Genomic DNA, 27,621 nt, shown 5'->3' with positions numbered 1-27,621 from the left:
AGGGACAGCTGATGAAGCAAGTCAAATGAGAGTGAAAGGAAAGACGAGAAAGAGGAACTTGGAACATTTTAAATTAAAGAGAATTGATATCAAGGCAGACATTTTAAGGTAACTACTTCTAGAGGATGGGGAAAGTCACTAAATTTGAAGAGATGCTTCAGGCTCTCTGCCTTTATTCCTGATGAAGGGCTTTTGCCCGAAACGTCGATTTTGCCTGTCCTCGGATGCTGCCTGAATTGCTGTGCTCTTCCAGCACCACTGATCTAGAAAGAAGCAGATCATATTGAGTTCAAGCAAAGATGATGGCGCATGGAAAGATTTGAAAGATAATAAGTACATTAAAACTGATTCTCATGGATAGCCAGTGGAGAGTGATAAAGGACAAGGGTGACAACACTGGAGATTTAGGCAAGTTGGGTCATAGGCTGTGTCAACGTGTGACATGATTAAGGCATAAAACATATTACAACATGTGTATAAATGTAACTAAATATTCTTAAGCAGTAACATGTCGTATTTGAGAAATCTATTCTGTTTGGAAACTTGTGAATGCACAAAAACTTGAACATTGAGTTCATGCAAGTTTGAAGATGCATCTCTGTCAGCTGGAGAAGTAAAGCAGGACGCATAAACCATAGCCATTAGCATGCATCAGTGTCTAAAGTGTCTCGAGTTTACTTTATGATATTTCACAGCACTTGCTGTGAGTACACCATTCCTCTCCAACTGAAGCTTAACAAAGAATGGAAATGCCAAAGAAAACCATTAGCATCTGTGTTGTTCCTTGTAAAGTAACTGGAGTCTGATTTTTCCTTTAGACCATTGAACAAATTAAGAATAAATTCTTCAACTTAAGATGAAAAAAAAGTGTAAGAAACATTTGCTGATCTCCTGCAACGACAACCAGTTAGTGTTGTAAAAACAAAGGTGAACATAGGTACAAATGATGAGAATGCTGAATAATTGAGCTTCATATTTTGTAATGCATTCTAAATTGGTTTGGCAGCTGCATTATGTTTATAAGCAGATATCAAAGATAACATTATTCATGTATTAGAATTTCTGAAAAAACTCTATAGTACTGTTAATCGCGTTTGGAAGGAGGCTCTGAATAAAAGCTGTACAAGACGTTGGTAAGGTCACATTTGGAGTACTATGTACAGTTCTGGTCATCCTGCTATAGGAATGATGCTACTAAACTGAAAAGAGTACAAAAAAGATTTATAAGGATGTTACAGAGACTGGAAGCTTTGAGTTCTAAGGAAAGGTTGCAATGGGCTGGGACCTTTTCCCCTTGGACCATTGGAGGATAAGGTGACCTTTTTGAGGTTTATTAAATCATGAGGAGTGTAGATAAGGTGAATAGCTGAGTTTTTTCTACATGGTAGAGGAATCCAAAACCAGAGGCCATATATTTAAGGTGAGAGAGGAAAGATTTAAAAGAGACCTGAGGGTCAACATTTTCACACAGAAGATGGTGCGTCAATGGAATGAACTGCCAGAGAAGTAGAGACAGGTACCATCACAAAATTTAAAAGACATTTGGACAAGTACATGGATAAGAAATGTTTAGAAGGAAATAGGCCAAATGCAGGCAAACAGGACTAGTTCAGCTTAGGAAACCTGGTCAGCATGAACAAGTTGGCCTGAAGAGTTTTCCATGCTGTATGACTCAATAACTCTATAAAAAGTCATACATTTGTGCTATTTCATTAATATGAAGATGAGAATATTAACACAGATTGAAGGGCTCTGTTTCAGTGAAAATGGTGGTGGTAACCTGAATCCAATGTCTTGCTCCCAGATTTGGCTCTTCCATTTTTGCAAAGTGTCAATGGTGGTGAGTTCTAGCTTGCACATTTGTAGCTCAGAGAAGCAAGAGCACATGTTAATGTTCAAATATTTTTGGCTGACCTGTGATTTAGAAGTAGGATATTCAAAACATGAATATGCACTTTGGAAAAAAGAATACAAGCATGGACTACTTTCTAAACGGTGAGAAATTCATAAAGCCAAAGTACAAAGGTTTCTGGGAGTGCTAGTCGAGGATTCTCTAAAGGTAAAATCGACGTTTCAAGCAAAAGCCCTTTATCAGGAATCCTACAGTATCTAAAGTTGTAGGTTGAGAAACCTATTGAAGGGGAAAAGTACACTTTTGAGAAAGGTCCTGGGACATCTTTTGGGAGGCCAGATGCCTTTTGTGAAAGGTAAGATGCCCTTTGGACTTGTTAAAGGACACATGACTGTGCATAAAAATGTATAGACTCTTGGGAACTATTAAAAAGAGCTGTCAACAGGAACTGTAAAATGCTACTGTCAAAAGACGTTGTCATAAGTCTCATGGTCACACATCATAACCCCAGATTACCTAATAACATATTGAACTTTTAATTGCAACCTGTATTTGTATTTTTAAAGAAAAAATATATAATCAAAATATGTCTGTGGATGTAATATTATTGGCTGTTTGGGGAGAAATCCTGGAATAATACATCTGAAGGTGTCAGGCATGATTCAAAGGGCAAAATGCACAATGAATTGAACTGTAATTTCCTGCAATTACCTCAGACTGTGCTCATGCTGGAAGAATTGTCTGGGTGAGATACATATTTGCATTTTCCCCTTTGACAAATACACAGGGATACAGATTAAAAGTAAGTTCCAGCCCTCGACAGTCTGTGGTACTTGTATGCAGCCAAATCTTGATCACTAATGCACTGTGGAAGTCACAGTCTAGGAATCACTTACAGGTCCCTCCTACATTGCTGCTAAAGGATTTTCTTGTTCAAAATGCTGTAGCCTAGCCAGCAATCCGGTCCAAAAGGAAACAGGACTAAAGAATTACAGCTAATCTGCAAAACCAACAATCTCAAAATCTACTACTCAATTATTAATGTTCCACAGTCCACCCTTCACAAATGATCCAGAGATTATCTGTATATATTCTAACATTATCATTTCTCATTTATTTTTCATTTCTATCCTGTATGTCTACCTTTTGTGTTATTATTTTCTTCTAGCACTTAGTAACTAATAATATACTCTTTGTTAGCTCAAGAAGAAGAAAATAAAATGTAATTTCTGGGAAAAATATATCTGTAGAGACAGAGATCCATTTTTATTAATCTTGTTATGATCAAATAAGGGCCATATGAATAAAGAAGTGAAAAGGTTTACTTCTCCTCACCTGGGAATTTTAATAAATTGAGGAGTCTCCCTGGGGATAAATGTAACAAATCGAATTGTCAGGTTGATGGGGCATTTCAAACTCCTTCACTTGAAATATTTGAAAAAAATCTCTGTGGTGTTAAAAAACAGTTCTTACTATATCACTGTCTGTTGACATAAGGCTGAATATTCTCAATCAAGAATTACTGCTGCATGATTGATTTTGTGTCCCTTCATTATGATAATGTAATACTTCTTAGTTCGCAGTTTGATTGACCGATTCAAATGCATATAAACTCTTAAGTGGGATTAAGAATTCAAATGTATGTTTTTCTAAGAGATTAAAGGAACTTAAATATATGGACTATGTTTTTACCCATTAGTATTTTCTTTCCAAATAAAAAGTTCATCAATAGACACCTAAGAAAATTATTTAAATTCTGTAAGTGGTATAGTAACACAACGTTTAACACTGCTGCCTCACAGCGCCAAGAACGGGCATTTGATTCCACCCTTTGGTGACTGTCTGTGTGGAGTTTGCACATTGTCCCTGTGTCTGCATGGGGTTTCCACCAAAATGTTGGAGAGTGTTATCCACAGTGCTATCAAATAGCAATAATACTGTAATGACCTGCTCCCTCATATTCAGTTAATATTTCATCAGCCAATGGAGCTCCTGATTTAGTTATAGCTTTGGTGCAAACATGGGCAAAAGAACTGAACTTCAGATGTGAGGTGAGAGTGAGTGCCGTTAGCATCAAGGTAGCTTTCAACCAAGTACAGCATCAAGGAGCATCTCAAACACTGAAGTCAATAGGAATCAGGAGAAACCTCTCTAATGTCCAACGATGTGCAGGTTAAGTGGATTGGTTATGCTAAATTGCCCATAAGGATGTGTAGGTTAGTTGGATTAACCTTGGGGAATGCAGTTTTATAGGGATAGGTTGGAGTGGGGAGGGGGAAGATCCGGGTGAGATGCTCTTTGGAGGGTCGGTGTGGACTCGATGGGCTGAATGGCTTGCTTCCACGCTGTAGGGATTCTATGATTTTATGTTTGGAGTAATACCTAGCACAATGTTACAGGTAAAACATCTCAATTCGTGGGACAGCATGGTGGCTCAGTGGTTAGTACTGCCACCTCACAGCGCCAGGGACCCAGGTTCAATTCCCGCCTCGGGCAACTGTCTGTGTGGAGTTTGCACATTCTCCCTGTGTCTGCGTGCATTTCCTCCAGGTGCTCTGGTTTCCTCCCACACTCCAAAGGTGTGCAGGTCAGGTGAATTAACCATGCTAAATTGCCCATCGTGTTAGGTGCAGGGGTAAATGTAGGGGAATGGGTCTGGGTGGGTTGCTCTTCGGAAGGTCGGTGTGGACTTGTTGGGCCGAAGGGCCTGTTTCCACACTGTAGGTAATCTAATCTAAAACTAACTGCAACAGCTCCTCTAACTGAAGACCAACCATCTTCAGTTGCTACATCAATGGTTTTTCCTCATTTGAGTGATTGAGGTGTTCACTGATGATTGCCCCTCTCAACTCTGCAGATACTGAAGTAGTTCATGTCCATATACATCAAGAATTGAATAACATTCATGGAGTGACAAGTAACAAATAATATTTGCTAGGCAATAACCATCTCCAGAATCTAACCATCATCCCTTGAGATTCAATGATATTACAATTGCTGAATCCCTAATGTCAACACTGTAGAGGTTACTATTGACATTTCTTCCATCATCTTTAACTTCCACTTTCTACATCACTGACACATAGAGTGATAGCAACTACTTCAACAGCATCTTTCAAACCCATAGCCTCTACCATTTAAAAAGATAAGAGCAAAAGATGAATGAGAACAACTGCAAGTTTGTCTACAAGCCACAGTGCATCCTGCCAATCCTTCATTGTCATTGGGTCAAAATAACAAAACCTCCTCTTTAACCAGATTATCTTCATAAGGGCAATTAGAGATCATCCACAAAAATGTCCACACCCCACTCATAAACATGTTTTCTTTAACCAAATGAGGCAATTGATATGCAATTCAATATTGAAAAATCCTTATACTTGTATAATTATATAAGTCAGTGATAAAGTAAAACAGGGTATCATTCACTCTGAGGCTGTTTCACATTATAAACCTGCTCTGTGATCTTATTACATGCCTCTGGAGTCAGTGGGATTTGAAACCAAACATCCTGATTCAGAGTTAGTGACACTACCACTGCACCACAAGTGCTACCCCTGAAGATATTGCACATTACTGCTATGCATAAGTCTCACTTGCCATGAGTTTTCTGGTCATAAAACAACCACACCTACATATTGTATCGTAAAGGAATAAAGATGAGATTACAATGTTTTGCAAAATCATGGGTTGTACTAAATCATTTACACTCCAGACCATGAGCTTTTAGGGTTATCCTGGACAGCAAATTGGTGAAATAAAATGTATTAAGTGGATATCAGAATATTCTCCATTGCAATTGAAAGAAGTAGAAATTTAAGTTCTAAAGAAGGGTCACCCGATCTGAAATCTTAACTCTGCTTTCTCTCCACAGATGCTGGCAGACCTGATGAATTTCTAAAGCAATTTCTGTTTTTGTTTCAGATTTCCAGCATCTGCAGCTTTTTAAAATTTAAGTTGATCTGTGCTGCTTCCTCACAATGGCATTGATCTAGAATCTTTATTTTTAAATTTGAAGAATACTGCAGAAAATTGCTGAAATCTAATGCAAAATAATTTGTTGCTCAAAACACCTTATAGACCCTTGGTCCAATTTCTAAATTAATCTAGTTGCCATTTAAGAGGTGATATTGGCCTCAAAATGGGACCAATAGGCTGGCCATTCCGTTAACACCTGACTCTCCAAATGCAAGAAATTTTAAAAGGCCCTTACTACTAAGCAGTCAAATAAACCACCACTTTCAGATGGTAATGCATTTCATGTTTTGGCTGGATTTTTGTTCTGTGCAGAACAAAAGCCTACGAGCTTAGTGAGCTTTACTGGTGGTGTGGTTGAACAACAGCCCCAAAGTATTTTTTAACTTTGGGGAACAAAAATGGGATTTTCTCCACTCCCACTGAATTCCCACACACCCAGTAGCATATCCCATTCCCAAAATGTGACTGCCACCTCCCACCTCCCCCATGACCCCAGGATTTACCTTGATGCCAGCTGGATATTTGCTGGGCCTAACTATAATTCTTTGACACGGATCAGTTTAGCTACATTAACATCTTTCCTTGGACAGCAAGTTCAGGGCCTTGAAATGACCCCTGACCTCTCTTTTAGAGCATGGTCTGTCAGTCAGTCACCTAATAGTTAAAACTTACTTTGTCAAAATATCTGTCGTAAAAGGAAATAATCTTGTGTTGAACTAACTGATATGTCTTAAATCATAAAGGCAATAGATAAGGCTATAGTCCTGACTTCTGTCATCAATCTTTTCCAGAGTCCATAAGCCCCATGCAGTCTTACTGCTTTTGTAATGCAATATAGCAATGGGAATAGACAATATTCACAAATTAAAGAGACTATTTGCATTAATGTAGCTATAACATTATTAAAATATCTTTTTTTAAGCATTTGCAGTTGCTGTTGAGCTTCCTCACGCACCCCCCAAAGCAGAAATCATGAGATATTTTCCCCAGCATGTCATACTAAAACAAGACATTGACATTGTCTCTATGATTCTGAATGTGTATCTAATTCTATGGTAGAATATTCAGCATTTGAAAATTGCACGTTGCGATTTTTACAGCTGTTACGCACCATAGGATAGATGGAGAAGGTGGAAATGATTTCCTGTATGCAAAATGGTTACTATCAAATTTCATTTTGGAGAAAAAGAGTCTGATTTCATTTTAATGTAAATGACTGGAATCTGGACTTTATTTTTATCTTTTCATAATGCAATTCCCAATTTTCGGCATTTTCTTTTTCTTTTACTGGCAAGGAACATCAATTCATTGAATAATTGCACTAATCCAACCAAATGTATTATTTAGGATTTTTTTTTAAAGAAGAAGCCGGTTCAGAACACCTGTTTCCCATCAATTTTTCATATTAACTGTGGTAATAGCTGATTTTTTCTGGCTCAGAAAGAAGATGTTGGTCAAAAAAAAGTCTCCCTCCCCCAAAAGAAATTGCAGACATTTATTGATGCTGCACACAGCCTTTTTGAAACAGTTAGATTAAAGTGACAGTCCCACACTAGTCACATTGCTCACTAGTGCATTAAGAAATTCACAGTCTGTCATCAGAAAAACCCTGACTAAAGCTGAATTTGTGTGAAAGAGGACACAACCCCAGTGACCCCAAGCTAGCAGAGAGGTCTCCAGTGATCACTGAAGGAAAAGCAGTGAAATAGTAAAGCACACAAGCTGCCAATGTGTGCAAGAAGCCATCTCAAGAGGGTGCCATTCATTTCTCTCATGTTCCTCAATGGCTGTCAATTGTTGCACCATTCTGAACTTGAACTGCCTCTTGCATGCCTCTGTCTCTATCTAATTTAGAAGACTCACATAAACAAAATGTCGGAATCAAGTAAAAAGATTTTTTTTAGCTTTTAGATATGATTTTTGAAGTTGAAACTGAACAACAGACCAGAACACATAAAATACATTTTAATTCATTTTGAAAATTGTATGCAATAATAATATGCATTTCTTCCATGCCACTACACACTATTATGCTTTGAAAATGAACAATCATTCACTTAGATGGTAGCAAAATGTAGAGAAATGTCTTTTCAACATTGAAATCATATTAAGATGTTAAATATTTATTGTTAACAAATGGGCATAGCATAATAATTATTGCATCAAACATACTTGCTGAGCCTATGCATTAGGTATTACTTGATGTGTCCATGGTCATATCTTTTCTTCAGAACTGTATCTGGATATGATGCTGTATAATGTGAGAAGACTTCTTTTTTAAAAATTCTAGGTCAAATTCTGCAATTGGTCAAATATTTTATGTTCATAAAATTAAAATAAAAGGCCAGAGGAGAATAAAATCATGCATTAAAAAGTCATAAAATCATCAAATACAATTTGTATTAGTTAATTGAAAGTATTAATAAGTAATAATAATTGATATCGTATGGTTTTACTTATGTTGTTAATAAGGTACTTTCTGTTGAGATGCATATACCTGGCAATGATATCAGCTCAACAGCTGGCCAACTTTGTTCTATCAATGTCAAACCTACTTTTTATCGGGATTATTTAATTTCCTGTTGTTTGGAGAAGGGTGGCTTTTTAATCCACTTCAATGTACATAGGTTGATGAGTACATTTTGTTGAATAATTTAACCAGCCTTACAATGATAATCTGGAGAAAAGATCCAACAGCAGCATAGTTGTGATATAAGATGTGTGCAGATCCACAGTTCATTTGTTATTATAGCTGTATTACTCATGTTTTGGAAATAATTACACAACCAATGCTAACATCATTGCTTCCTGTGCTGCAGAGCCATCTCCTATTAGTTGTATCACTTTTAGCTTTCCCGACTTTTATGGCTTTTTAAAATCAGTACTTTGCATCTATGTCATTGCCCTATTACTAAGACAGTGTTCAAATGAGCCTCGAATTATTAATGCATAGGAAGAAACAAGGCAGGTTTTTGTGTTTGAGCCAAAGCCATTTGAAATTATGTTTTATTAAGAGTCACAGAATGCATTATATGCCCATGCTTTTTGTGCTCCATATTGCTGCCCTTTTTTTTGAAATGTGGGCAGGATAAAGCAACTGAAATAACTATAGAACAAGCAAAACTGAGATATTAAAGAAATGAAAAGTGGGAGACTTTCTCAGGTATTTGTCCGTCATAGAATATCAGAAAGTTAGGGAGCCCAGACAGTAATAGCTTTATTTAATCTATTGTCACTTGTACCTAGGTACAGTGAAAAGTGGATAACGTCGCTGCATGTCACCATATTTAAGACTGAGATAGATAGGTTCTTGAGTATCAAGGGGTTCAAGAGTTACAGGGAGAAAGCAGGACAATGGTGTTGAGAAACGTATCAGCCATGAACGAATGATGGAGCAGACTCGATGGGCTGAATGGCCTAATTTCTTCTCCTATGTTTTATGGTCTTCTGGCATCACCTTGGATTAGAGAATAAATTATTGGGTAAGCTGTATAAATGTAAAGTACTGAATAAATTAATATTAAATTGATATTACTAAATCTGAAAAACCTTCAGACATTCGTCTTTCCTTCTCCTTGGACTTGACCTTCTCTGCTTCTCCAGTCACCCGGGTTTGACATCGTCCATGGGGTGCTGGAAATGTGCGCTCTTCTGCCACCACAGGCACCATTATTTCTGCATCTGCCGCCTCCGAGCTGGACATGGTCACAATATACAGGGCCCCATACCTCTTCCGGCGCTAGACATCAATAAATGGGTCCTGCCTCCAAGTCAACTGAGGGGGTTCTGGCTCACCTTCCAATGCTGCCGCCCAAGATGAAGGGGGGATAGAGATACACGGGGCCTTGGCCTCCCACAGGAAGACATCAGGAGGAAGCCCCAGGGCAACCAAAAAAGAACATTACTGACCTGGAATGACAATGATGAAGCCATATGGATGTGGTGGAACATGTTGCATGAGCCATGAACAGCCATGTGCTATGCTCAGGAAACAAACGCTGCTGACCTCGCCATGGCCATCTTGGACATAGGTGTCAAAAAGAACCTTCCTAACTTTTATTCCAGGTAAGGCAGAAGCAGATGGCGTCAACCTGCCTGATTTTCAAATACTCCCTATCAGTCTGGTGTTCCTGGACAATAATCCATGAAAGTATTATCACTAATTGCAATAACTCATAATAAAACAGGAAATTTTGGCCAAGTGCAACATGTTCCAGAGTGAAAGTAAACGTGTGTGTTTTAAATAGAGATGTCTCTTCAATAGAGAGTTTGTGAAAAGTTTTATTCTCCGTGCTCCTCCCACATTATAACAGTGACAATGCCTAAAAAGTAATTTTGGGACAGCTTGTTGTTATGACAGGAATGGTATGAATGTAATTCTTTCTTCCTCTGTTATGTTAGACACTGTTAAGACTTTTCCTTGGATTCATTAGATACAAAATTGAAGCAAATTTCACCATCACTAGCACTGCAATACTCTATTCATTAGAAATCATGTTCGACAAACTTGTTGGAGTCTTTTGAGGGTGTTATTAACAAAACTGATAAAGGGAAGCTTAAGCACATGGTATACTTGGAACTTCCAAAGCTGTTTGAAGAAATCCCCCAAAGGCAAAATTAAAGCACGTAGAGTGGGTAGTAGTATACCTAGCATAGATTAAAGATTGGCCAACAGGCAAAAAATAGAGAGTAGGAATACAACAGGTTATTCTCACTTTGGAAGGCTCTGACTAATGGGGCATAATAAGGTTAAGTGGTTGAGTCCCAGCTATTGGCAATGATTTCAAGATGAGGACCAAAAGTAACATTTCCAAATTTGCAGATGATACAGAGCTAAAGGAAATGCATGCTGTAAGGAAGATGTAAAACAGGGACAGAAGATTTGCACAGACTTAGTGACTGGGCAAGAATGTGGCAGATGCAATATAATGTGGAAAAATGAGAGGTTATCCAATTTGGTTGGAAAAACAGATATGCAGATTTTTCTCTTAAATGATAAGAAATTGGAAAGTATAGATATGAAGAAAAGAGATCTGGGTCAAAAAGACACTGAATGCTGACATGCAGGTGCAGCAATCTACTTCAGAAGGCTAATAGTTTGTTAGCCTTTATCCAAAGAGAATTTGAATACTGGAGTAGTGAAGTCTTGCTTCAAATGTATCGAAGCTTGGTTGGCCTGCACCTGAAGCACTGCATTCAGTTTTGATCTTCTTACATTAGGAAAGATGCTATTGCCGTTGAGGGAGTATGATGAAGGTCTACTAGATATGTACCCAAAATAGTGTCACTATCCTGTGAAAAACAGTTGAACAATCTGGCAAGGAATATAATCTGATTGCAACCTACAAAAATCTTAAAGGAATAATCAGGATAGATGCCATTTTGATGTTCTCCTGGTTGATAGTTTAGAACCAGGGGCACAGTTTAAAAGCAATGTGTATGCCACTTTCGACTGAGACATAGAGAAATGCTTTTACTCAACGGGTAGTGATTTCTTGTCTTGGTTATAGAGAAGTTTTCATGATATTTTGAAGTGAGGAAAATTCCGTAGAAGCCACAAGGAGATTTAGAATAATTTGCGAGTGCAAGGTGCCAGTACATAAAATCGTTGGAAGTTCTTTAAGAATCAAAAGTGTAATAGGGTCTGAAAGTGATATTTTCACACTTATAAACAATTTGTATTGATGGTGCTGTGAAATATCAGTGTGGATATTAACAGAGCAACATTTTAAGGTTAACAAGAAAAAAGATAAAATATTACATTAGCATTATGAAGTACAAGCTTTTGGAGCGCTGTTCCTTCATCAGGTAGCTCTTCCCACAGTATCCTGCTCACCCTCTATCCACGTGCTCACTGATTCTCAAAGCCTCTGGCTGAACCAACCCCTGTGATATTCAATTCTTATTGTGTTTACAAATCATGGCACATTCCCCTCCCTACCTCTGTAACCTCCTCCAGCCCTAACAACCCTCCCTATCACTGTTACCTCCACCAATTCTAGCCTCTTGACTATTCCCCTCTTTGTCCTGATGAAGGGCTTTTGCCCGAAACATCGTTTTTACTGCTCCTCGGATGCTGCCTGAACTGCTGTGCTCTTCCAGCACCACTAATCCAGAATCTGGTTCCAGCATCTGCAGTCATTGTTTTTACCCTCTTTGTCCACCCCAGTCCGACACCTGCACCTCCACATCATACATTGATAGTGGTCTTGGCATTGGTATTGGAATTGGTATTGGTGTTTGAAATAGTATGGAAATCAGGTATCAGCTGGAATGAAAAAGTACAACCTGCTCAGACTTTGTTGGTTAAACCTGACCAAACCAGGATTTTACTGTTTCAGTTTCAATTGAATTATGGTTTCTTTGTAAACTGGTATCTATAGTGTGGTTATATGGATTTCAAAAAGGTGTTTTTAATGGGTCATATTACAGACTTATTAGATATGCTAAAATGCATGGAGTAAAAGGGACAGTAGCAGCAGAGAGATGAAGCTGGCTGAGTGATAGGAAACAAATGGTAGTGGGAAACACTGTTATTCAGACTTCAGTATGTTACATAGTGGCCCCAGGAGTCGCAACTCAGGCCAATGCTTTAATGTGTTAGTGACCTAGATTTGGGAATGCAGATATGATTTCCAAATGTGCAGATGGCTCAAAACACAGTATTGTATACTGTGAAGAGGGATGTGATAGACACCAAGAGGATCCATCAAGAGGTTAGTGGAATGGGCAGATATCTGACAGATAAAATCTAATGCATACAAGGGCAATGGAGATAAGGTGAGGATGTGGGAGTAGGTGAGTTGCCCTTGCAGAGATCTTGCCTTTCAAATGTGAGATATAATTAGCAATAATGCTAACAAATACTAATGACACAATATATCCACACAAATGTTTGCAAACATGAATTCCAGCATGAAATATCTTCAAGGCAAAATATAAGTACAATCAAGCATCAAGCCACAATTTTGGTAAAAACAAGCTCTGGTTAAATTTAAGAGAAATGCAAAATAACTGATGGAATTTAAAAGCTGCAATGTCTATTTGAGAGGCATGATACCACAACATTTGTTCCTACACAAAAGATGATGGAAGACTTTTAATCATTGATAAAGCAGCTATAAATGGAAAGATGGCAATAAGCACTTCATTAAGCTCTTGTCCTTCCATTGAAAAGGAAACCACAGCATCTGTCTGAGACAGCTTTCCAGCATTGCAAGTCTAATAGTACAGAATTTGTTTGCACACTTCAAGAGTAACAAACATCAAACCTTCTAGTGTATCTGGGATCAGAAACAAGCTCCATAATGGTGTCAACACAGTCATCATCTGGAAGTAGAAAGAATTCATAATTGTTTATTGTAACTATTGAGGAATAAGTCTTTTATCAATCACAGTAAAGATCCTTACAAGAGTCCCATTCAACAAAGTAGCCTCATAGGTGATGCCATTCCAGAATCAGAATATGATTTTAGAGATAATTGTGGGACAGCAGATATGGTTCAGACATCCTGATAACTATAACAAAAGTTCAGAGACCAACTTAAAATTGTTCTATGTTGTTCATCGACATGACAAACACTTTTGACAATGTGAGTCTTTGGCATTTGCTCTCCAAGTGAGGATCACTGAACATGTTTGTCAAATTCCTTGCATCAATTGTATAGTGGCATGGATGAACAAGTTTATATCTGTCTCCAGATATCTAATGCCTTGCGATTACCAGTGGCATAAAACAAGAAAGCAGACTGGCTTCCGTATCACGTCTATACATATAGTATTTATAAGTTATCATACTTCTACAGAGGATGTTTTTATTGTGCTGGTCATCTAATCCGAAGTCTACCTCTTTTTTCACTAGTGAAGATTAGTATTGTCTTGTAGTCAAATGTGCATCGAAAAATCAAACATAATTATCTAATACTAAAATGCTAAATTTATAGTAAAGAATAGATGTGTTCAACTTGCCATTCCACTTGTCTTTGACTGTGGTAGTAACTCAAACAATGATTGGCTTTGCGTGTAGATCCAATACCTCATGTGTAATATGTATTGTGGATAGTGCACACTTTTTAAGATGACAGTATAAGGCAGAGCCTGAATTTTTGACCTGCAAAACCGCAAGTGCGGACATCAAAACCAATAAAGAAAACAAAAAGTCAAACCTTTGAACATTAGACCATAAGACCATAAGACATAGGAGTGGAAGTAAGGCCATTCAGCCCATCGAGTCCACTCCACCATTCAATCATGGCTGATGGGCATTTTGTAAGTTTCTGTACATTTTGTAATGTACAAAACGCTTTTGTCTCTGTAAGATACCAACGTCACATAAAGTAAATGTAAAATACTGCAGATGCTGGAGATCTGAAATATAAACAAAAAGTGCGGAGAAAAGTAACAGGTCTGGCAGCAGAGGAGATGGAAACAAGGCTAACATTTCATGTCCAATGATTCTTCCATTTTTGTCACCTCTGCACACTGTAAAATGAAACCACATGCCCGAGTGCTCTTCTTTCTTTTTGAATTATTTTAAAATATGATTGATGTCTTCTTTCTGACATGTGATTGCAAATGCTGATAAAGTCAGTCCGACTGTCAGGGTGGAGTCAGTCTCCCATCACATTGAAAAGGTGCTTGAGCATTTGAAACAACTGCCTGGATTTCGAGATTGTGTTGTGTCCATTTAAACTGACTTCTAAACATAGACATAACCTTTCTTTATAAGGAAGCAATCAGTATCAAACTGATGAAAACTTGTAATTTGTCACCATGGAATCAGTTCAAAGTGCAAAAAGCGAGAGACTCCTCTGTGTAAACAGTAGCCAGACACTCTGGAATCTATCATTACTAGTTTACCTCAGAGAGCTGAGAATAAGCTTATTTTTCATACATTTCTTTTCCCACAAACAGAGCTGCTGGAGAATTCCACCCATCAATAAACATGAGTTTGGGTCATTATTCAATTTTACTTCATGCAAAAAGTGTTTCAACTTACTGACTGCAAGGACAATAAACAATTTGTGTTATCTCCACGAACAAAGCTGAACACTTTGCTATGATATAATTACATGCGGTCAGTGGGTTTTTTTGAAAAATAAACCTATGACCAAATCCACTTGCTCAACAGGAAATGATCCTCGGGATTTATTTTGTTCTCATGCAGGGCTTTAGCTGTTGGTCTGATAAGGACCAGGTGTGTCTCACAGAACAAGATGTGTTTAGTCTGCTACAAAACCAAACATTGCTTTTGAAACTGAACCAGAGATAGACCATAAAACTTAAAAAGTCATTATCTTTCCTTTTTTGATGAGATGCATTTGCATTCCTGGCATGTTTATTAACTCCTTCATTATCTGAGGCAATACATTATCATACGCCATTCACTACTGCAGGAAATACGAGATGGGATTTGGATTTCAGGCAAATTGTTTGGCTACCTGAATGACTTGACCGATTGAGGTATGTTAGCATTTAGCTTTTTCAGACCATATACTTAAAATTCCTCAGTTCATGGTTTAAAAATCAAGTCTATGAAAAGTATTAAAATTCCACTCCACTCCTCAGTGCCTGCTCATTTGCTATTATTTTGACTGAAGTATAATTCAGAAGATAATTGTTTTACCCCTTATACATTGTGTCAGCTGTAGCTCCATTGGCAGTAGTCTTGCCCCTGAGTTAGGAAGTAATGAATTCAATACTCACTCATTGAAAGATTTGAGTGGAAAAACAAACATGGTTGGTGCTCCACTGTAGTATTGGTGAAGTGCTGTACTGTTGAAGCTGGGCACCATTTTTGACATGAGATGGCCATCTGAGGCCTATGTCAGCTTTCCAAGTTAAATATAAAAGATCCTGTGGCACTAGTTTGAAGAAAAGTAGGGAAATTCTTCCTGCCAATAATTATCCATATTGGTTGCTGTGTTGCATACATTATGATAATACGTATAGTACTTCATTAGGCATAAAGTGTAGGACATCATGTGGAGATGAGACACATAACATAAATGTAAGCCTTTCATTCTTTGTTATCACTGACACATTACATTACTTCTATATACCTTTGCTTGCCTTTGGCAGGATTTTTCATATAGTGGAGTTTCTGGCCCCACTGCCTGATGAGCCAGCACAGAATGCTCTGAGAAGCATTCATTAGCTGGAGATGAAACTTCCACTCCTCATTGGGCGGACATCACACTGCAGAGGGTTGCTAGTTAATCTGTTTGGCAGGCAGCTTTCCAGTCCTAACTATACCAGCAGCAACAGTGCCGATACGGGGACCGTAAACTCCCCAGATTCTAAGGTCTAGAGTCCAGCGCCAGGTAATTCAAGGGGTCTCCACTGGAACACAGAGGGGAGGATATGCATGGGGTCTGTTGGGACTTTGATGAAGCAGCTACAGCAGAAAGGGCATGTAGGGGTGGGAAGGATTTCACCGAATATAGAAAGGGGCATTTGAGGCCCAAGCAGGCTGACCTGCTGATCTTCCCTCCCCATACACGCCTGAACACTACTCATCAGTCTCAGAATCAAGGTTGAGTGGGGGGCAATTGGCCAATCATTGGGTGGCGTTTCACCCTCTCACTACTATGGACAAGTTGGGAGTGGCAGATACGAAGGCCATCCAGGCAATTTCACAGCTCCCCATGCAACCCCTCCCCCTCGTGCCCCACAGCCTACAAACCCACCAACGAGCAACTGTAAAATTTTGTCCTTGGTGTTTTTCTCCACCATCATTCACATGTTATCTCTAACAGTAATAAATACCATGTTGACTCCAAATAGAAATCACGGCAAAGTTTCAGGCTGTATTTTACAATTAAAAAATGGTAGGCTGTTAATAAATCAAAACAAATTTTAAAAGTTTGCTTGTCTTATTTATCTCTTGAAATCTCACCCGTATTAGCATCCAGTGAATGTCATGCTGGGACAGAGATTAATGATATTTGTGCACCTTGGCAGTGAAATGATTTCTAAGAAGGGTTTATGTAAAAAGGGTTTATAATCATCCAATACTCAGACATTTCCAATTGGTTGAACCACTTTCAAACCACAATGAGTTGCCAGAAGCACTAACCTCGTTTTAGTTAGTACACCATAGTCTTAACTGTTGAAATCCAAATTTATCAATACATTTCCTCGAGTTTAATGCATCAGATTTTATGCAAAAGTTCAGTAAAAATCAAATTAAACAAAAGTGATGCAGTCCTCATAATAGGTAAATGAGAATAAAGTAGGATCTATAAACATAGGGACATGGACATAGGTGTAGGCCATTCAGCCCATTGACCCTACTCCACCATTCAGTTAGATTGTGGCCATCAGCTATTTCACTGCTGCTTTCCTTGCACGATCTTAATATCCATTGATGTTACTAGTCTCCAGAAAGTGGTTAATTTCTATCCTGAGCATGTTTGAATCTTCCATTGCCAACTGGGTTGGAGAATTCCAAATGTTCACCATCCTCTGAGTGCTGATAAGGGTAAGACCCTTTTCTCAGTGTTGACTGGCCTGCAGGTTATTCTGAGAATACATCAGTTGATTGTAGACTCACTAGCCAATTAATGTTTAGGCCACTTTCTCTATGACTTGCTTGAAATTTTGTAAATTTTTTTTGATTGACTACATACTTTCTACAGTGCTCTTATTTAGAACTAGTTAGAATGTAGAGCACTGAAAAATATACAAAGCCAATGGCTTTGTTTATTTTCCACAGGAACCTCCCACTGGAACTCTTCTTCTAACTAACCTTGTCAGTACAGCATTATGTTCCTCTTTTCATTTTTTTGTTTTTTAAATTTCCCTTAAGTGTATCTGTAATATTTATTTAAACTACTCCTGGTTGTGCTGACCTCCATATTACGACTGTTTTATCAGTACGAATGATTCTCCTGAAGTCTCTGTTGAATTTATTAAAGACTATCTTAAGTTTATGCTCTGAGCTTTGGTCTCCCTCTCAAATGGAATTCTTTTAATTATCAATTAATTAAATTATATTGCAGCACTTGCCTTCACTCTATAAGGCTTTAGGCAAATCAGCTTGTTTTATTGCATGTTTTACCATACGGGGGTTCTCATAAAGAAAAGTTATAAACAGTGTATTGTGTAGGCTATTTGGCTTCTCACACCTACTCCACCATTCAATAAGATTATGGTTGAACTTCAACCTCAACTCTACTTACCTGTCCTATCCTCATATCCCTTAATTTTATTTTTAAAATTAGAAGATCTGTTGAACTCTGGCTTGAATATGTTTAGCAGCTGAACTCTCTGCAGTGGAGAACTCCAAAAGTCTCAACCTTTCTGAAGAAATTTCTCCTCATCGCAAACATAAAAGGCTAAACCTTAATCTAAGACTGAATCCTAGAGTTCTCGACAGTCCAGCCAAGAAATGCATTCTTGCAGCATCTATTCTGCCAGGTCCTTTTCATACATTTTAATGAGATCATCTCTGAGTCTTCCAAACTCAAGGGAATATAGGCTGGGTTTATTCACTTTCTCCTAATAAGACTATCAGTTTTTTTTCTTGGGAATCTGAGGAGTAGTAGGGGCATGAAACACACTGCCTGCAACAGTAGTAGACTCATCAAATTTAAGGGCATTTAAAAGGTCATTGGATAAACATAGGGATGAAAATGGAATAGTCTAAAATAGATAGGCTTCAGATTGATTCCACAGGTCGGTGCAACATCAAGGTCTGAAGGGCCTATACAGTTGTGTAATGTTCTATTTTCTATGTTCTAACCTCTTTTGATTAGATTCTCTCTAAGACAAGTATATTCCCTCTTAGCAATACTCAGACACAGCCCTCCAAGTGTGCTTCCACCCCTTTCAAATGCTTCTGTGTAAAGGATAATGTATTCAACTTGAAAGGTTCTTGTAGATACTTCTCAAAAGAATACATGACTATTTGCACTGAAAGAAATATATTTTAACACTATAAAGAAGTAGAAATTACATGTTACAAAGTTAAGCATGCCAATGAAAGAGGAATTATTGAGAAATTGTTTCAGTAGTGGTTTTACAGAATGCAATCAGATAACTCGGAGTGCAGGTTCATAACTCCTTGAAAGTGGAGTCGCAGGTAGATAGGATAGTGAAGAAGGCGTTTGGTATGCTTTCCTTTATCGGTCAGAGTACTGAATACAGGAATTGGGAGGTCATGTTGTGACTGTACGGGACATTGGTTAGACCACTGTTGGAATATTGTGTGCAATTCTGGTCTTCTTCCTATCAGAAAGATGTTGTGAAACTTGAAAGGGTTCAGAAAAGATTTACAAGGATGTTGCCAGGGTTGGAAGATTTGAGCTATAGGGAGAGGCTGAACAGGCTGGGGCTGTTTTCCCTGGACCAGCGGAGGCTGAGGGGTGACCTTATAGAGGTTTACAAAATCATGAGGGGCATGGATAGGATAAATAGACAAAGTCTTTTCCCTGAGGTGGGAGAGTCCAGAACTAGAGGGCATAGGTTTAGGGTGAGAGGGGAAAGATATAAAAGAGACTTCATGGGCAACGTTTTCACGCAGAGGGTGGTATGTGTATGGAATGAGTTACCAGAGGAAGTGGTAGAAGCTGGCACATTTGCAACATTTAAAAGGCATTTGGATGGGTATATGAATAGGAAGGGTTTGAAGGGATATGGCCCCGGTGTTGGCAGGTAGGACTAGATTGGGTTGGGATATCTGGTCGGCATGGACGGGTTGGACCGGAAGGGGCTGTTTCCGTGCTGTACATCTCTATGAATCTACGACTCTATAATTCTACTTGGTCTCCAATGGCCCCTTACCAACTTCTTCAAATCTGAGAGAAAACAAGTCCTATCTTGGCAATTGGTGGAATTTGTGTTCAATTAATAAATTTGTAATACAAAGTCAGTCTCAGTAATGTTGAGTGTGGAATTATTATTTTCCTGAAGAATCTGATCTGGTTCACTAATGTTCTTCAACAAAGGGAAGCTCCCTGTTCTGACCTGAATGTGACCCGAAATCCACAGCAGTGTGAATGACTCTTAACTGCCCTAGGAAAACCTTAGCTGACTACTTAGTTGAAGGGCAATAAGAGTTGGGCAACAAACGCTGTCCATTCCAGCAACATCCAAATTTCATGAGAAAATGAATAAAAAAATCCAACAAATTCTATTTAGCTGTTCATTTACCTAAAGTAGTTATCACTTTAAAGAATTGAAAGCAAAATTAGATGGATGTCTGAAATCTGAAAGAAAAGAAAATACAGGAGAAACCCAGTAGATCTAATAGCTTATGTAGAGCAATATGATTCTTCTTTGGCAGTAATAGCTTGTTACTTTACTGGCCGAGTTCTGAACGTGCTAACAATTTTAAGCAAATGAGCACCTAACTAAGGATTTGTTGATTTCCTTTCTTTATTTTTTCATGAGACGTGAGTATCGCTCAGCAGCATTGAGCAGTCATGGTAGTACATTGTACTGCCATTTAATAGTAGATATTTTTAACATCTGGCTAATATTTACTGCTACTCCATTGTAAAGCTCTTGATTATAGTGTCATCACTTGTGTGACAACTTGAGTCCCTACCATTCTGATAGAATGTTTTATATCACATTGTAAGATGGTTACATTAGATCACATCTCATGACTTTGCTTCAGAGCACTATGTTATTATGTTATTTAGTTATACAACCTTCTAAAAAAACTGTCACATTCTACAAAAAGACAATGAAAATAAACAAAAATTACGTCTAGCATATATCTGACTGATGATGATACAAAAGTTGAGACCTTTCCAGATTTGTTTGCAAATGAAGATAACAATGAATTGATACACACTAGCTAATGGGGTTTATTATCCTCTGGTAGAGCACTGGTTAATGGGTTGACATTTCTTTTTGTGCTGTTTCAAAGCACGCATTAACTTGTTTCTCAGCACACAGCATAATTTTACGCAAACAGATTAATGAATGCATGACTACAGAAGATTAAACCCTCTTGAAGTATACTAGAAGTCTGGGGGTCTGATAAAGATATTGTGTTTATGTTTGTTTGTTTTTAATAGATTTTAAATTTAGCTGGACATCATAATTAAAAAACAAAATCCCAGTTTGTCCCTGCATTGATGTAAAGCCCACATTCTCTCGTTCAAATCAACATCTCTTTTCGAATAGAAGAGTGAGAAATTATCTGCTCGACAAAAGCACTTGAGTATCAGGTAGAAAAGGAGACTATCTCTGATTCAAAATCAAATTAAGTTCAAGCTTAATTGAAATCCATTAGCTTTGAAGCCAGTTTAAACCATTTTCTAAGGATGAACTATGATTTTTTTGTAACTCTGAATATAACAGTCAGCTGAATGCAGCTCCATATCCCTGCCAACCTTAAGTAAAACAAAACCTAGAATAAATGTCTATTTATATTAAATTTAAGTCTGTAATTTGCAATTTGAAAAATTGCAGTGTAATTGATTTTACAATGCAAGAAATAAAATCTCTAGCATTGCAAATGAATGTAATCTGTGGCATTGAGCATTTGTTGATTTTAAACATTTTAGGTGAGAGAGGGTTAAAGTGGCATCAGAAGGCTAGCCAGCAATGGAGTAAATTAACTTTAACTTGGTCTGTTTATGCTGTGTGCTTAAATTCAAAACAGCTGTAAATTCTGGAACAAATCAAAATTTACAGCTGGAGTGTAAACAGAGCTTAAGATGCTTTAAACGTACATATTAGTTTTCAATACCATATTCTAACTTTTGCTTGAAACAGCACATCAGACATCTGTATGCCATTCTGTGAATGCAGAGCATATTTCCATGAGCATATAAATGTAATGTTCCAACTAAATTGTTAAAAACGATCAATTAAACAGTACGTTAAAGCTAACTTTTAAATTGCCTTTTGACCTTTCACACATGTTTACACACAGCTCTGAACAAATGACACCTTTGTCAGCAGTACCGTGTTTCACTTCGCACTGTTTTTTCTTTAATTCTCTTTTTTTATGCAGTCAATAAATTGCCAGATCTCCATGTCGTTCTGCTAAGGAAATGTGTATAAAACAGCTGCAACTGAAAAGGAATTTTAACAAAGTGATAAAATAATTCTCATCAGTTGATAGACTAAACAAAAGGAGCCAAATGATTGGTTGAGGCAGAGGCACATTAATGAATGATAGAAGCCCACAGTCCTCAAATGACCATTCTGTGTGATGGTAGTAATGAATGTTCCAGCATTTTTATAGAACAGCTTGAGCTGATTAAAGTGCTTTATTTCATGCTTAGATGGCATCTTTTTTCCTTATTCTAGCATAAAACATGCCGCAATGATCGTTATTACCATAGTAATGAATAGAAACACAACAGCAGTCAGAGATAGCCAAACAGCAGCAGAAAGTCACAGTACAACAACAGTCTCTGCAGATTCCTCATTGACCAATTAAAGGGGATAACTAGTGTTGCCCTTTGCCAGGTACAGGGCACCTTCTTTGTCCCAGTAAACCTGGGAAAGGTATTTTGTTTTGTAAAGATGCTGCTGCCAACCTCAGGAGTAGTTAAGAATGGGTTAAGGATGCAGGATGGAAATGGCTGCTGCAGTAACAGTATGATGACATTCTAGTCAGCCTGGGATTTACCAGGGTAAACAGAACATGGATTAACTGCCCAATGCATTGGATAATTTACAGAAACCAAATGAGAAGTTCCTCAGCATAATCCAGATAACATAATAGCTCCTGCTCTGTTTACAGTAGAGTTAGTGAGTTTATTATCTGGAGTGCTTCATTATATACAAAAAGATCCCAATGATGGTTCTTTAGTCAAAATAAACAGGCATAAAGTGCTCTGCACATACTGTTTTCGGTGAGTGTTTGTGCTATTTATTTAATAATTGACTGTAAACTGAGTCATAAAGTATAGAGGAGAAAAACAGCTCGCTAAGGGATTTTTGAAAGATTGATAAATATTAGGGAATCTCAATTAAGCTTTACAAGAAATGCAGATATTAAAAATTTGGTCAAGAATCTAATTAGCTCTAGGTAATTAAACAGTCTCGCGCAGGGTCATTAATCTTCCCTTGGACCTTTGATGTTTTTGCATACTGTCTTCTAGTCATTAATAAAATTCATGCTCATTCCCTTTGTGGTGTTTTTATCATTACACTCTTCTGTAGAGCACAGTGCAAGTGTCATTGTGTCACAAGAGCCCCTCATCTGCTAATTCGTTCTTTGCTTATTCATTTTAACCCTGTCAATACTAAAAAGAACTCTAGTGTGGGCAGGGATGTGAAGAACGGAGCTGTAGTTTCAAAGGACTTCTTAAATGACTGTGCAGTTAATGTTACTAATCTTATCTGGTGCAGTTCCTCTGCTTCAAATACTTCAGGTCCCATGATATTATCCTGTCTCTTTGTAATTTAGCAGGACTCAAATTACTACTCAGTTTTTATAACCCCTTGTAGAATCCATGCATGTACAGTGTTGTGTTGGACTGAAAAGACTTTGGATTTTTTTGTCAAATGCTGCTTAGCTACATACAGATAGAATTCCTGGAGAATGTTCTGAAGAAGCATTTGTTTGGTAGGATTTCATTGGGGAATTGTTCAACACTGTCGACATTTTCTTAACAAGTACAGAAAACATTTCTCGAGGATAACCGTCCAAATCTGTGTTTCTTGACAATAAGCAGGGAGGGTTGACAGAAAATGACACGCATGCAACCCGACATCTCTCAATGTACGATATCATTCAAGAGGGGAGGGAGTGAAGTGGGAAAAAGTGCACTGTGCAAATTCTTGTAAAAATCTTAAAAATATTTAATGACTTCCCTGCTTGACAGGAGCTGTTAAAAAGATGCTGTGACATCAAGCTGCTTCAGACTCACACCAGTTTTTCATAACATATTCTTGATTTTTTTTCCCCTTTTATCTTGTACTTTGTCTTTCTCAAGCAGGTTTATGCTTTTAAAAATGTTAGTTCAAAATATAATCATTTCATTTCTCTATGTATAATCTTAATGGTCCTATTAAGAGTTCCACGTTTACTTGGTGGCTTTGAAATAAACTTTCCCAGTTTGTTTTTTTACTGTACAGGAACTGTTCTTTAAAATAAAAGTTCAAATGTATAAATCTTTTAAGGTTCATGCCACCTCATCGTTTCCCTGTAAATTGTAAGGTCATACATGGAGCAGATGGGCATGGGAGAAATGCACAATTCTGGAAACATTATATCATTTCCTGTTCTGTTTCCTGTCAAGCGCACCGGCCAAAAATTGCTATTAATGGGCAATTTCCACAGGGCAAAGGAGAAGAGGAGTGGGAGTGACTTGTAATAGTTTGCACTGGGGTGCACTCTTATCAAATGGACTGAAGAGGGCAGAATATGCACTATGTAAACGGCAGTCAATTGAACCCGCTCTCTAATACAGTCAGTGTCTTTTTTAAGCATTTAACCGATTTGCTAGGAGGATCTGCACATTTGCCAGAAATTTATTCTCAACAGGACTTAGCACTGATTAAATTGTGTAGCACCTTTTTTATGGCACATATATATAGTTACCCCCCCACTCCCACCTTGTCCCCGGCCACCCCATTCTCCACCCAACCAACATCTTCTCACTCCGAGTGAGCTTAGATACTTTTTCCCCTCCCCAAGGACAGCAAATTGCCTCTAAAGAAGCATCTTTTCTTTTTGTTGCCGGAAGTTCAGGACAATGCAAATGCACACTTTAAGTAAGTAATCACTAGTTTAACAGCAGTTCAGAAAAGTCACATTTTATTATTTTAATACTGATTATATGGTGTCATGCCAATTCATTTACCCTCAGAACTGTGATCAAAGTCTAAGTTTCAACCAGGATTTTGGCCATGAATTGCCAGTTTCCACCACGTCCACTGAATATTTTGCTAGGTGGTGAAAAGAAATATCTTGTTTCTAATCAGGTGAGTGTACACCAGTATTGTTTACCAGTCTATTTACAGTAACTTTACAGCAGACGATGGATATAATTTTAACTCATACACAACTCACCCACTTGCACAGAGTTAAAATCGGCTTGCTTGGATCTATAAAACCCACCCCGGTCATATTGCAGGCAGCTCATGTTGCAGAAGATTAAAATAAAAGCAGAAGTGCTCAAAAGGAGAGAGCAACAACATGGGTTTCTGAAGAAATTATCATTATTGCAGAGTAAAACCTTACATAAAGCATAGCTAATATGAAACTCCTTTAACGGTGTAAGATTTCTTATTGAAATTTCTATGTAACTGTGGTCTCCCAATACAATAAAAATCATTTTTTAATGAAATGTCATTATTGCAAACACGAGTTCATTATACAAGGGTTCCACTGAATTGGATTTTGGTATAAAAATCAAATATTGAAATACAGGGAACAGATGTACAGGAAATGGTGCAGAACTTTGTGTGTGTAATCTTGGCTGTAAGCATGGTTTAGTACAAAACCAGGTTATAAACCTGCTGTATCTCTTTTTAATGGGTCACACAGGACAATTAAAGAACCATTAACATGTAATTCTTTCCTTCTCCCCACCCAACAAGCACCAGGCAAATTATCATACAACTAATTCCACCTTAAAAGATCCTTTTTGTTCCCTGTTGTACAGAATTGACATTTCACTTGAAAATATGAATGGAACCCATTCTTTGTCAGAACATTGTAAATGTGATTTTTTTTAACCAGCAAACCTTCAGTCTTAAATGGAATTTGCAAAGTTTATAAGTAACTGCAATGTCATAGGTATGGTCCTCAATTCTAACGAAGGAAAATGTATACCAGATAAAATGTGGATGATGCAGCTTTAAGTAAAATCAGCTGCAATAAATCTTTCCAGTTCTACTACAGTGACAGAAACATCTCTCTCAATATTACTTAGCTAATGAAAGAATAGATCCTTTGAAAAGTTCCTAAGAGGCTCATTTCCCTGAGTACAGATAGTAAAAGTTAGCTGATGAATGACTGCAACAGCTTAATATGTTTCTACTTATAACTTCCGTGCAGTAAGGCGTATCCAGGAGAGCATTGGAGGAGCGATCCTCAGGAGGCCCAAGTGTCCTTGTAGGTTGTCAGAGTCAATGAGCCAGGTTTATTTTAAACCTCTTTTAAAATGAAAATTTATTTTGATGAGTAACACATTTTTGATTAACAGCATACTTTTTTCTTACTAATTTACTTTCTAAAACGGGCCAATAAAGCACTCATTTAAAAAGTAATTAAAAGCATGTTATCATTAGCAGTTTAGCCTGAATAAAATTGGCAATAAGACCATAAAGACTGAAAGAAAGTTAGCATCCTGTGATAGTCTAAGCTCCGCAGTGAATAATAAAACCTTCAGAGTGAGGACCTCCAATTGAATTTGATTGGTGATACCTTCCAGGTCTGCAGGGGCAAGGCCATTTCTTGTTTCCCCTTAGGATTCCTGACTGCCAGCATATAATGCCAGTTTGTTCTTCCTGCAGGAAGAGAGGCAGAGTTTTAAAAATAATATTAAGCTTTGACACTGGGTTTAATTTACTAACAAGCAAAACTGTAACTCTTCTGAGAAAACACCAATATCTTTCGAAGCAGGCAAAGATAAGGCTAGATGAAGTAAGGTGGGATAAGACCTGTGTGGAGCATAAGCGCCAGCAAATACAGGTTATGTTGAATGAGCTGTTTCTGTGACTTAAAGCATAAGTAACTCTATGTAAGAACAAAGATCATTGTTAAGTTCCTTCAATTTGGATGGATATCCATTACATGTATAGATTTGAGCAACAATGTAGCTAAAGGTAGAAATGGTAAAAGACTTTATTTATATCTACTCCATTTCTAAAATTATTGAATTCCTGCCATCAGTACACATATTTCACTCCAAATCTATTCGGAGGTATTTATTTACATTTTATTCAGATTGAAAAAACTGCCTACTCTTTCAAAGGAAGAATAATGCTCTTGAATGAGGCAAACTTCCTCAAAACGAGAAACAATAAAAATCTAAACTATGAGCCAAAGGCATTGCTGACCCCTTCCTTGTATAATTAGATAGACTTAATATAAGGCAAAGCAAAGGGGTCCTTAGCTAAACTAGGTATCTCATCCTCCTGCACACTTATAATCAGGCTCATTTCTGAACTCAGAATATTCTTGAGTTAAGGACTGGATTTGCAACTGAAAATGCTCATTCCATTTGAAACTGTTATTAACTGTCAAACAATTATCTGGATGTAAAGCCACAAAATTTTGTGCATAAATGGGTATTGAAGTAGAACAAGCTGTACATCTTTTAGAATAGCAGCCTCAAAGGTCATCCATTGATAATTGAGTAAATATATTAATTGAGTGCCACTTTGCTTATGAATGTGATGTTTATTATAAAAGTTGATTATCAGTATCAGTAAATTTATATTAAATGAGGAGCATAGGGACTGGATTATGACCCAGCTATGCTGACTCAGGCAAACTTTGCATGGAGACAATAAGCAGCATGTCACTTCCCATGTGCATTGCTACTTATTTCATGTGTCACATGCTATTTGTTTCACATGCACCGCATCCTTGTTACCAGGCTCTCAGTGGCCTCTCACAGATGCAAGTGCAAATTGGCTCCTGAGATATGAAAACAATTCAAGCCATGAGAGGAGGGGGAAGGAAGAAATGAGAATAAAGAAACAATCTGATGATGTGAACAACCTGCTGCTCCTCTTGTGACAGTTTAGTTTGCAGCTCAGATATTTACTGTGAGAATCTAAAACTCACATATGTTTCAGAGTGACTACAGGCAAACCATCAGCCAACTTTCAATTGTATTCATCCTTCTATAACCTGGGGAAGA

At 37.7% G+C, this 27,621-nt stretch overlaps 1 long non-coding RNA gene across 3 annotated transcripts in view; it reads left to right on the top strand.

The window, feature by feature from the left end:
• LOC122551733 (uncharacterized) overlaps window positions 1-27,621 on the top strand; it is a 240,648-nt gene that overhangs the window by 49,777 nt on the left and 163,250 nt on the right. Inside the window, exon 3 of one of the 3 annotated variants that reach the window (XR_015757545.1) lies at window positions 9,434-9,915. The exons of the other annotated variants lie outside the window; for them this stretch is intronic. This is a non-coding gene — a long non-coding RNA (uncharacterized LOC122551733). Of the gene's footprint in view, window positions 1-9,433; window positions 9,916-27,621 lie in introns of those variants that run through there. 3 annotated transcript variants of the gene reach the window in all.

The sequence above is a fragment of the Chiloscyllium plagiosum genome, unplaced genomic scaffold (genome assembly GCF_037043375.1).
Source record: "Chiloscyllium plagiosum isolate Xiang-an unplaced genomic scaffold, Cpla_swu_hap1 HiC_scaffold_7, whole genome shotgun sequence".
Taxonomy (NCBI): Eukaryota; Metazoa; Chordata; class Chondrichthyes; order Orectolobiformes; family Hemiscylliidae; genus Chiloscyllium; species Chiloscyllium plagiosum.
The sequence above is the reverse complement of the archived record's forward strand: the minus strand, read 5'-3'. Positions and strand labels throughout refer to the sequence as shown.